Source organism: Cetorhinus maximus, chromosome 21, assembly GCF_964194155.1.
Source record: "Cetorhinus maximus chromosome 21, sCetMax3.hap1.1, whole genome shotgun sequence".
Lineage (NCBI taxonomy): Eukaryota > Metazoa > Chordata > Chondrichthyes > Lamniformes > Cetorhinidae > Cetorhinus > Cetorhinus maximus.
The window spans coordinates 37677239-37689319 of NC_135899.1; the positions used below are offsets into that span (position 1 = coordinate 37677239).

General features: G+C 44.4%; 2 protein-coding genes across 2 annotated transcripts in view; both read right to left on the reverse strand.

The window, feature by feature from the left end:
• Positions 1-12081, reverse strand: part of LOC144695195 (uncharacterized) — a 161309-nt gene that overhangs the window by 128109 nt on the left and 21119 nt on the right. The gene's annotated exons all lie outside the window — the stretch shown is intronic.
• The window catches only part of LOC144695194 (uncharacterized), a 59262-nt gene continuing 48675 nt past the window's right edge, over positions 1495-12081 (reverse strand). Inside the window, 1 exon segment of the mRNA XM_078566081.1 lies at positions 1495-1669. The gene's annotated coding sequence lies outside the window, so the exon portion shown is untranslated.

The following is a 12081-nucleotide window of genomic DNA, read 5'->3' on the forward strand; positions in this document are numbered from 1 at the left end:
TCCCAAATCCAGAGGATGAGTTCATGGAGTCTTGATGTGAGCAGAAGTCCACCAGCTTTGAAGACCTCAGCTGGAATACCATCGGGGCCACAGGCTTTGTTGTTTTTCATCTGTTTGATTGTTAGTTGTAGCTCTCCCATCGATGGTAACTCACCCATGGATTCTACCACAGGCACTAGGGGATAGACTGGGGGGTATCAGCTGCCACGTGATAGTTGAGGAGTTGTTCAAAATCTCCTTTCTAGCATTGACAAATGGCATTGTCATCCTTTAAGAAGAGAAACACCATCCTGTGAACGAAGGGGATTTTGTGCATTTGACTTCCGTCTATAGGTGGCCCTGATGACTTCAAAGAAGCTTCACATGTCATAATCCTCAGTATATTGTTGGATCTCTCGGGCTTTCTCTTCCTGTCCTTTATCTTCTAGATTTGTATTTGGGAATCATTTGAACTGTTGAAATGCTGCCTTCTTGAGTTGTGACCTTAGGTTGTTCTGCCAGGCAATGAAGGCTGATCATTTTTGTTCCAGGAGGTCATGGATTTTCACGTCATGTTCATCGAGCCAGTCTTGGTGATGACGATGCTCGAACCCAATGGTCTGGGCACAGGAGTTTAGTACAGCTGACTTTATTTAATCCCACTGTTTGGGAATTGAGTTGAAAGTGTGAAGATTTTCCAGATTGGTCGTGAGCTGCACCTGGAATTCCTCTCTTCAGTCGGGCTGTTTAGGGCTGAGACATTGATCTTCTTCCTCTTGGACTTTTGGGCCTTGTGATGTCTTGGTGCTGGGTGGATGTTCATCACCGATCGAACAAGTCGACGATCTGTCCAGCAGGCATTAGTACCCCACGTGGATCGAGTGATACAGACATCAGTTAGAACTTTGACTTGGCTTTAGACCTTCCAGAGGAACCTCCGACGTAGAAACTAGGAGCAGCAGTAGGCTATTCGGCCCTTCGAGCCTGCTCCACCATTCAATATAATCATGGCTGATCCTCTATCTCAATGCCATTTTCCCGCTTTTTTCTCTATATCTCTTGATGCCCATAACATCCAAAAATTTATCAATTTCTTTCTTGAATATACTCAATGACCTGGCCTCCACAGCCTTCTGTGGTAGAGAATTCCACAGGTTGATCACCCTCTGAGTGAAGAACTTTTTCCTTATCTCAGTCCTAAATGGCCTGACCCACATCCTGACACTGTAGCCCCTGGTTCTACACTCCCCAACTGCTGGCCCAGCCAGTGATGCCCATATTCCGTGAATGAATAAAAGAAAACATAGTGGGATGGGGAACTGGCATTTGACCTCTGAGATCAATGTTAATTAAGCCTGGAACTATATTAGGATTCTTTCAATTAGAATTTGTTTGCTAATCTTGTTTTTGGTGTGTACTTATCAAATGTGGGCATGTGGGGAAGTTTGCCCACTGTCAGCGCATATTGGCTGCATTGCCAATGATCTTTGTTGCTAGACAAATCCAAGAAGAAAATCGAGAACAACACCAGGAGCTCTTCATTACATCATTGAGGTGACCAAATCAGTTGACTTAGTAAATTGTGAGGCTCTGTGGATTGTGCTCCAATGATTTGGATGTCCAAGAAACTTCATCACAATCTTGCAATTGCTTCATGATGATATGATTGCAACTGGCTCGAGTGGGAGATCTGAAACAGAATCCAGAATAGTGTCAAGCAAGGCTGTGTGATAGCCCCCATTCTATTTACAATCTACCTGACAGTGACTATTCACCTCATCAAAGATCAACTGCCCTCTGGTGTCAGTATTAAATACCATCGAGATGGGAAACTCATTTATCTCGGTCACCTCTGTGCCAAAACTAAACTGACCACCATAGAGACACATGATCTACAGTTTGCAGATGACTGCAGTGTCGTTGTGCACTCTGCGCCAGATTTGCAAACCTCTCTCGGTCTCATCAATTCTGCATGTGTTTGTATGATGGAAATGAACTCCATCCTGTGCCACTAAAGTTTGGTGTCATTTCTGACCATCGGAATTGGGAGCTGGATTAAAGCACAGGGATTTGAAGTAAACTTCTGTCTGGTATTCTGAGAAAGTTTCCCCTGATGTGAGTGTGTGTGTTTGTAAAGTGAGCCAGCTCTCAGGAGTGGGTATGGGGTAGAATCAGACCCTGCTTTAGTTGGTGATGTGAATTATAGATAGATCCTCTTCAGGTGACGTGTGTTTGACTAATACTATGGGGAATGTTTGTACTTTCCTGTCTGGGAGGACTACTATCCTGAGTATGGTGAGGGAGTGGATGTGAGTCTCTTCAGACCTGAGTTTACTCAGCCATCAAACCTCGATGTAATAATGGTTTAATATGTTCACCTGACACTCTTCCAAGATTTATTTCGTGTTCTGGGAAAGATCTTGAATCATTTTCAAATGTTTTGTTATGTTGGTTGATTTAAAAATATTGTCTTGTTGTTTGTCTGCTGTTTTATCAATCTTCTGTATAGATTTATAACTCACAATAAATCATTTTTTTTAGTTAGCTTCACTCAAACTACCTGATTTGTCAGCATGGTGTGTTACTCTTAACTGAAACATTCAGGAGCCTACAGTAAGAGTCCTGTACACAATATATTGGTCAGTGTCACTGGGCTGGTATACTTTCTCCATCATTTCTAGTTCACAGAAAACAATGTTTCCCTTAGAAAGAATATCAACTTTCTCAAATTCAAGACACCTGAAAGCACCTTACAGCCAATGAAGTGCTTTTTGATGTGTAATCACTGGCTGCCACATTTTTTACATTACAATAGTTTGTGCACAGTAAGCTCCCACAAACAGCAATGCGATATTGACCAGATGATCTGTTTTTGGTGATGTTGATTGTGGGATCCTTATTGGCCAGGATTTCACAGTAACTCACCTGGTCTCCAATAATCTAGTGTCATGGGATCTTTTATATTCACCTGAGGAGCCAGATAGAGTCCTGGTTTAACTGATCTGAAAGATGGTAGCTCTGACAGTGCAGCACTCCCTCAGTACTGCACTGGAGTGTCAGCCTCAGTGTTGAATCCACAATCTTCTGACTCAGAGATGAGTGTGCTAACTAAGACATGGCTGACAGTAGCTTATAATATTCCTGTTGCATTAGATTCAGTTTCTTAGGGATTACATCCCAAGGCTGTGTACAGAATGCTTTTCCCCCTGTAAACAGACAGCCTGAAAGTTTGATTTGATTTAAATTGGTAACTAGTTAGAGTTGCAGGTGTCAGTGTTGTCTTTGTGTCTGGGCTGCTGAGCTGTGAAAGGTGGTAAAGTCCCTGGTGTCAGGTGGAATGGACATCTTAAGGGATTGTCTTCAGTCAGTACTGCTGATTAACCATTCTGCTTTCATTCACTCATGAAAGTTCTATTGTTTAGGCACAGTTCTAACAGTCTGTCAGGAATAAAACTCGAGGAATAACCCACTCTTCCCAGGAAAGCTCAGTGTTAGTTTTAGTGAGATTTTTAAGCTTGTTTTCAAATCCCTCCATGGTCTCTCCCCTCCCTATCTCTGTAATCTCTTCCCCCCCTCAGTACTGCACTGGAGTGACAGCCATGATTTTTTTGTGCTCAAGTCCTGGAGTGGGACTTGTACACACAACCCTCTGACTTGGCGAGCAAGGTTGTGCGTTCAAATTCGATGCTAGATAGATTATTACATGAACATGGAATAAAGTTGTTGTCAGAGCCACATTAATAATTCAATTGGTCAGACACATTGTTTTTAAGTATTTGCTGTGGTAAAACCTTTGGAAAATATGTAGGAACCAGAAGCGTAGTTTGTGGCCGAGAGTTTACACTTGTTTGTGTTGGTTTTATCAGTGCAATCTGGCTAAAATTGACCGTATCAGGAAATTTAAATGCAATTTACATCAAGTATAATTTGAACCTTTGTGATCTTTAACTCTGGTTTATTAAACATCACCCAGGAAGCTGGTACCAGCCACAGAAATGACCACGGCCCCAGATGGGAATAATGAGAGTGGTGAGTTTCTGCCGATTGTGGCTGTTTGAGGCGGCTCTTCAAATTACACTCAGGGTTTTTGGGTGTTCAGGCACCAACAGTCAGTCATGTTCATGGCTCCAGTCTACATGCTGTGGTCAGCAATTATTTCAGCAAACTACAGGCCCACAGACAATAGTTTATTTCAGTCGTGTCACATAAATCATGCTTGACAAATCTACTGGAATTCTTCAAGAATGTAATTAGTAGAGTCGATGAGGGGGAGCCAGTGGATGTGGTTTATTTGGACTTTCAGAAGGCTTTCGACAAAGTCCCACATAATAGATTAACATGTACAATTAAAGCGCATGGGATTGGGGTAGAGTATTGAGATGGATAGAAAATTGGTTGGCAGACAGGAAACAAAGAGTTGGAATAAACGAATGACAGGCAGTGACTAGTGGGGATCATTGCTGGGACCCCAGCTATTCACAATATATATTAATGATTTAGATGAGGAAACTAAATGTAATATTTCCAAATTTGCAGATGAGACAAAGCTGGATGGGAGGGTGAGCTGTGAGGAGGATGCACAGATGCTTCAGTGTGATTTGGACAAGTTGAGTGAGTGGGCAAATGCATGGCAGATGCAGTGTAATGTGGATAAATGTGAGGTTATCCATTTTGGTAGCAAAAACAGGAAGGCAGATTATTATCTGAATGGCTATAAATTGAGAGGGGAATGTGCAACGAGACCTGGGTGTCCTCGTACACCAGTTGCTGAAGGTAAGCATGCAGGTGCAGCAGGCGGTAAAGAAGGCAAATGGTTTGTTGGCCCTCATAGCGAGAGGATTCGATTACAGGAACGGATGCCTTGCTGCAATTATACAGGGCTTTGCTGAGACCACACCTGGAATATTGTGTGCAGTTTTGGTCTCCTTATCTGAGGAAGGATGTTCTTGCTACAGAGGGAGTGCAGCGAAGGTTTACCAGACTGATTCCTGGGATGGCGGGACTGACATATGAGGAGAGATTGAGTCGGTTAGGATTATATTTGCTGGAGTTCAGAAGAATATGGGGGGATCTCATAGAAACCTATAAAATTCTAACAGGACTAGACAGGGTAGATGCAGGAAGGATGTTCCCAATGGTGGGGGAGTCCGGAACCAGGGGTCACAGTCTGAGGATACGGGGTAAACCATTTAGGACTGAGATGAGAAATTTCTTTACCCAGAGAGTGGTGAGCCTGTGGAATTCACTACCACAGAAAGTAGTTGAGGCCAAAACATTGTATGTTTTCAAGGAGTTAGATATAGCTCTTGGGGCGAAAGGGATCAAAGGATATGGGGAGAAAGTGGGAGCAGGCTATTTCTGCTTAGTTCATTCCTTTATGATGAGTTTAAAATGTTGTACTTGTGTCAATATAATTGCTATTTACAACATAAATACTATTTACAAAAATAATATTTACAAATATTTACAAAAATACATTAATGTTGCTATATTGCTCATCTATAATTGATTGAGTACAAAATTCTGGGTTATTTTGGTGAAAATAGGGTAAGGCTCCTTGGTTCAGGAACCAATCCCCCATTTATAGCATTGTTCTTACGGGAAAATCGTTGAGAGTTACGACGTTTCAACTTAAAACACGGTTTTCAGGAACAAATTTTGTCATAAGTCTGAGGACTTCCTGTATTCAAAATGTGAAACCAACTCTACCCTTGGACAAGGAGGGGAAAGTAGAGGTGTCAGAAACAGGAATTAAATAATCTGCTTCTCTCCAGACTCCTCGCTCTGCCTCCGTGCCCAGACCAGCTCTTCTCACTGCTGCCCCCTGTGCTGTGTACCAGCCACTGTGCTCAGTGAGTCTCCCTGCTGCCCCCTGTGCTGTGTGCCAAGCACTGTGATCACTCAGTCTCCCTGCTGCCCCTGTGCTGTGTGCCAGCCACTATGCTCAGTGAGTCTCCCTGCTGCCCCCTGTGCTGTGTGCCAAGCACTGTGCTCAGTGAGTATCCCTGTTTGAGAAATGGAGATCCGATGGGCTCTGAGACTAGGACTCACCATCTCTCACTGTCGTCTGTTTCTGGACAGAGAAGCTGCTGCCTCGACTCGAAGACTGAGACCCTGTGGGCTCTGTGCAACTGGCTGGGGTTGGGAAAAGGACAGGGGGTCAGGGACAGAATGAGGGGTCAGGCAAAGAGTGTAGGACAGAGCATGGGGTTAGGAAAGAGAGGTGGCATCAAGCAAAAGTAGAGAGACTGACAAAGATGTCTGGTGAGGGGTGAGGGGTCTGGTAAGAAGGGCGGGATCATTCCCAAGCTAGTCCCGCAGTTGCAGAATCACTCTCCGAGCACTGGGTCAACCTCCTCTCTCCTCCCTCCTGTATCATTCTTTCCAGTGGTCTCTCTCTCTCTTCTGTGATCCTTCTCTCGCCCGCCCCTTCTCTCTCCCATCTCCCTCTCTCCTGTGCCCCTCTTTCCCCTGTGCCCTTCTCTCTCTCCTGTGCATGTGCTGATACCACCATCGCTGCCTTGAATACTGTGGGTCTTTCCTCTTCCAATTTGCTTTTGTGTCAGGTAATAACCCAGAGATTATTACCTTTGTGGTTCTGATTTTTAATTTAGTCTCGAGCTGCTCTTACTCCCTCAGCAGAACCTCTTCCCTGATCCTAATTATGTTGTTGGTCCCTACATCAACCATGACAACTGGATTCTCCCATTCCCAACCCAAGGCCATGATTTCCCACCCGTGGCAGGACTCATCGCAGGTCAGCTGGAAAATTTGGCAAACCAGCAAAAAGTCCATTGACTTGCAACAGGAATTTCCAATCCCCTGCCCGAAAATCACAGCCTGAGTGTCTCTCCAGCCCTGAGGAGCCGTTAACCTTCATCTTCCAGTTTCTGTTCCTCACAAAATTCAAACTGAGAATAAGTCTCACTCAAGTTCCACATGGTCAATAATGATGTTAGGCTTTTACTGTGCTTACAGTGCAGCTCTGTCTAACTGTCATTTATTTTGGCTAACTTCTCTGTGAGTTGCGAACCACACGAGGTCCAAACTGCAATGAAAAGCCTCTCCCAGCAAATACCCAGATAAATTAAAACCAGAGAGCCTTCTTCAGTTCTACCCATCTCCATGACAACATAGCCTGTTCTGGGCTGTCCTTAAACTGACTTTTAAATTAATTCTCCCTTATTTAAAATTTATTCTCTGACCCTGATAAAGTGAATGGGTTTTACAGCCTTTCAGAGTTCACTGAATGCTTTTAAACTCATTTAGCTCTAGCTCCCAAAACAAAACAATCTCTCTGGACAGTCATTACTGCAAGGAGTGCAGACATCAGCTCTCCAGCTAAGTAAGCCCACCTGCTGTTTTAGAGCTCTCTCTATTCTGACCTTTAAAACCTACAACCTAAAAGTTATATCCTAAAACTAAAAACAATATTCCAATACATGAACAATTCACAACACTCCCACCAAAAGAAAATGAAAATGTGTCACCAAGTGATGTGTTTTCATTTATACCGTGTAGAATATTACACTTTACAATATGTTGTGTATCTTAACAATTATCTGACCACATGCAATGCACACAATAATCATCCTCCCATTGTCCAATCAACTTCATAAGTTCATCAGCTCTCTGCTCAATTCCATGTCCAGTTTAAGATGTAAAATATTACTTTTTGGGATGTTTTCGGAACGTTTTTCTTCTTACAATATTTATAGTCCAAAGTTCCACCTGCAAAAGAAGATTCTTCATTCTTATTCACAGGCGAATTTTCAAATTCAGTTTTGAGACAGTCCATGCTGAATTCAGCTTTTGAACTTCATTGGTTGTTCCAAGAACAATTTCTTCTTTGATCTGATGAAGTGCGTGTGTGCAACTTCGTTCAGCTTCTTGCAGTTAGAGCGTTATTTTCCCCACGCTAAGCTCACAATTGAAGGCTCACTCCCCTGTGTGGATCCTCTGATGGAACAGGAGATCCGATGAACTCGAGCATGATTTGTCACACGCCTCGCATGGGAAAGGTTTCTCTCCTGTGTGAATCTGTTGGTGTGTACAGAGGGACGAAGAGGCTGAGAACGATTTGCACACACCTCGCACGTGAAAGGCTTTTCCCCAGTGCGAACTCGCAAATGTTTCAGCAGGTCCCATGATTCTGCAAAGCTCTTGTCACAAATCTCACACTTGAACGGTTTCGCCCCAGTGTGAATGTGTTGGTGAGCACGGAGGAACGATGAGTGTCAGAATGATTTGTCACACATCTCATACTTGAATGGCCTCTCTCCAGTGTGACTGCGTCGATGTTTTACCAGCATCGATGACTGTGTGAAGGCTTGATCACACACCTCACACTTGAAGGGTTTCTCCTGTGTGAATCCTCTGGTGCCTCAAGAGGTGATCAGTTTGGGAGAAAGGCATCTCACAAAATTCACACTTGAAGGGTCTCTCCCCCTTTGTGAATCCTCTGGTGTATCAGGAGGGTTGATGATCTCGCAAAAGTTTTATCACTAAACTCATCAATTGAAATGTTTCTCTCCAGTGTCTGATTGTCTGATGTAGCTGGAGGCTCCTTAAGTTTGTGAAGACTTTGTTACAATCCTCACACTTGACCTCTTCTGCCCCTATGTGAATGAGCTGGAGTTCATGTTGGTCTGTTAACCATGGGAATGATTTGTCACACACTTCGCACATGAATGGTTTCTCCCCTGTGCGAATGTGTCAATGTTGCACGAATGTCGAAGATTTTGGGAAGGCTCGGTCGCACCCCTCACTTGAATGATTTCTCTTCCATGTAGCTGCCTTTGTGTTAACAGTTGTACAGCAGACGCACCTTGTGTGCTAGCAGATTGTATGAGCCTGTGCAGCCCTCCTCACACTTGAATAGCCTCTCACCTGGGTTGGAGTGAGTCAGTGGTTCATGAGGTTTGATGAATGATTGAAGCTCTCCCCACACTTGGAGCCACTCACACTTCCTCCCAGCCTCACCCTAACCGATCGTCCACAGCCGAACCTTCAGAAAGGTTGGTTCTAATGGAAGGTTCCACATCACTGACCAGTTTCAGATCTGATGATATGTCAAAGCTCCCCTGACCTGGCCGATTTCCAGATGATGGTTTCACTGCCCAACCTTCTCTGTGTTGAGCAATGCTGTGAAGGGATTGGATGTCTTCCCACAGTTGTGCAGTTGTTCTTTGGGTGATGGTCAGGATCTATCTGTGGTGTCTATCCTCTCTGTATTCTCTGGTGTAATACGGTGCAATCCTTGTGTAAAACAGGAAAAGGAAACATGATTTCCTCCAACTCCCTCTCCTCCTTTGCTGAAGGGGCTGACTCCTCAGTTAGAGACTGTCCCACAGTGAGTGCCAGTCTGCTATTCCCCTGTGTGGGGGATCAGATGCAAGTCCTTCCTTTTTCCTCACTTGACTGTCACACACCCTCTGTCTCCAGCAGGGACACTGGATAGTGACCAGGAGCAGACAACGTGGCTACTTTCTTTCCTCCACCCAGCCCCCATCTTCCCAGGCACCGTGAGGACAATGGAAAAGACAGTCAGGCGGAGTGTAAAACGGGCTATCAATTCACAGTGAGCTCGAGTCGTGCTGGTGAAGACCAGTTTTGCCCTGAAATTTTGTGTTTCATACAAAAAACACTCAGGAGAAATGCTAATTCAATGGAGATTTTGAAATTTATCCCCTTGTTTTCCAAAATTATTTAAAGAAAACACACTGGGCAGGAAGTGCTAGAAGCTAAGGAAAATATTGCTTCAGTGTAGCTGATTGAAGGGTTCTGGTTTATCCTAGGAAATTAGATACACTGCACTCGTTCAGACTGCACATCCCAAATTCAGCTATCAGCCACAGCACTGGGCAAAACTATCAAATCCAAGCCCAGGCTTTTGGGAAAGTCCAAGGCCTAATAATTAATTAATAAATAATTAAAAGACATTTCAATAAATGTGTCTCCAGGTCCGGCAGCTGAATTACTATGAAGATTACAGAAATAGAGAGGGGGCAAGGCCATGGAGGGATTTGAAAACAAGGATGAGAATTTTAAAATCGAGATGTTGCTTGACCAGGAGCCAATGTAGATCAGCGAGGACAGGGGTGATTGGGGAATGGGTCTTGGTGTCAGTTAGGACATGGGCAGCAGAGTTTTGGAGGAGCTCAAGTTTACAGTGCAAGATGTGAGAGCAGCCAGGAGAGCATTGGATCGTTGAGTCTTGAGCCTACAAAGGTCTGGATGAGGGTTTCAGCAGCAGATGAGCTGAGGCAGGACATTGCTGGTCTCTCCTGTGAGTGGAGCTTGTACCTCTTCATATGCAGTGTCCCTATTCCTGACCAACGTAGGGAAATGACAGTGAGAGCCAGGGATGGTAACCGAGAACCCTTCATAGAATCATAGAGCACAAAAGGAGTGTGGCAGTGCTGCTCTTTCAGATGAGATCTCAAATGAGGCCCCTGCTGCTCTTTCTATATTGGGTGTAAAAGATCCCATGGCACTATTTTGAAGAACAGGGGAGTTATCCCTGGTGTCCTGGCCAACATTAATCCCTCAATCAACGTCACTAAAAAACAGATTATCTGGTCATTATCACATTGCTGTTTGTGGGAGCTTGCTGGTCGCACACTAGCTACCATGTTTCCCACATTACAACAGTGACCACACTTCAAAAGTACTTAATTGGTTGTAAAGAGCTTTGGGACATCTGGTGGTTGTGAAAGGCTCTATATCAATGCAGGTCTTTCTTTTTTTCCCTTTTCTGAGGAGGTTACAGAGCTGGAAGGTCTTGGAGGAATTTGAAAAGACAGGAAACATCCAAATCCCAACACACAAACAGAACTGACCATTCAGTCCACTGGATAATAACCAGCTCCCAACACACACACACACACACAACTCAACAATAGGAAATCAGTAAGAATCCTCAGACACTCTGCACCTCCCAGATAATTACACCTCACCTTCTCATATTCTGTAATGACCCATCAACGAAACTCAGCCTGTAAATCAGAAGGGAAATGCTTCCAATAAACACACTCAATATCCAACACACAGCTCCAGGCAAACAGTTCAGCACAAAGCACCGAGTAAACAGCTCTCTCAGCTGGATGTTTTCACACAGCATAAGGGGCATTTCCACACCTGATTCCCCACAGGATAGTCAGGCTGCCTGAAGATTAGTGTGGATATTATGTGATGTAATTATTATAAATTGTGTTCGTTCACTCACCATCTCCTGAGTTGGTTTTGAGTCCCTACAGGAAGTGAAGCAGCTGTGGAAGAGGAAGAGGAGAGAATGGGCAGAGTGGGTGGGGCTCTCTGATTGACGTCTCTCACAGCCAATCCAAATATTTCTGGAGTAACCTGAGTTTCCTGAAGTTTGGGAAACTGACCGGTGAAACGGAGGCGACTTTGAGCAGCAGATCAGGTGGGGATTTAAACTTGTCATTGTCCCATCTGAATAAAACCTCACTTATTGCAGCTGCTGTCTCAGTTCCCCTGGTAAATGTTTGACAGAGATTTCTAGTGTGGGAATAACATTCTTCATCCTCGGAGGCTTTCAAACTGACAACATCAGTGTGGGATGTGTAGCCTCGGATGTGTTTGACAGCAGATCAGAAGAGGAAGACCCACAGCATCCAAGGCAGCGATGATGTGCAGTGGTGGGATCAGCACATGTACAGGAGAGGGGGGCATTGGAGAGAGGGATCATAGGAGGGAGGGGCGCACAGGAGAGATGAACAGATAAGAGAGTGAGAGAGGAGATTGATCCAGTACTTTGGGAGTTACTGTGTCTCTGGGAATAAATCTGACTTGAGGATTAAGAGTCTGCCTGAGGGAGTGAAACTCAGATTCAGGGAGTGACTTTGGGAGTGTCTCTGTGGTCTGGGATTCAGACTGTGCTCAACCAGTAACACTGACTTGGGAATTACTCTGTGCTTGGGGAGTGACTGTGACTCAGAGATTGGGGAAATAAAATCGACCATACAACCCAGTGAGGAGATGTGGTGGGGGCAATGCTGCTGTGAGTAGAATTGACAAAGAGGAATGGGTGGCAGAGGCAGTGAGAGAGAGGGGATGGTGAGAGAGGGGAAATGGTGCTGG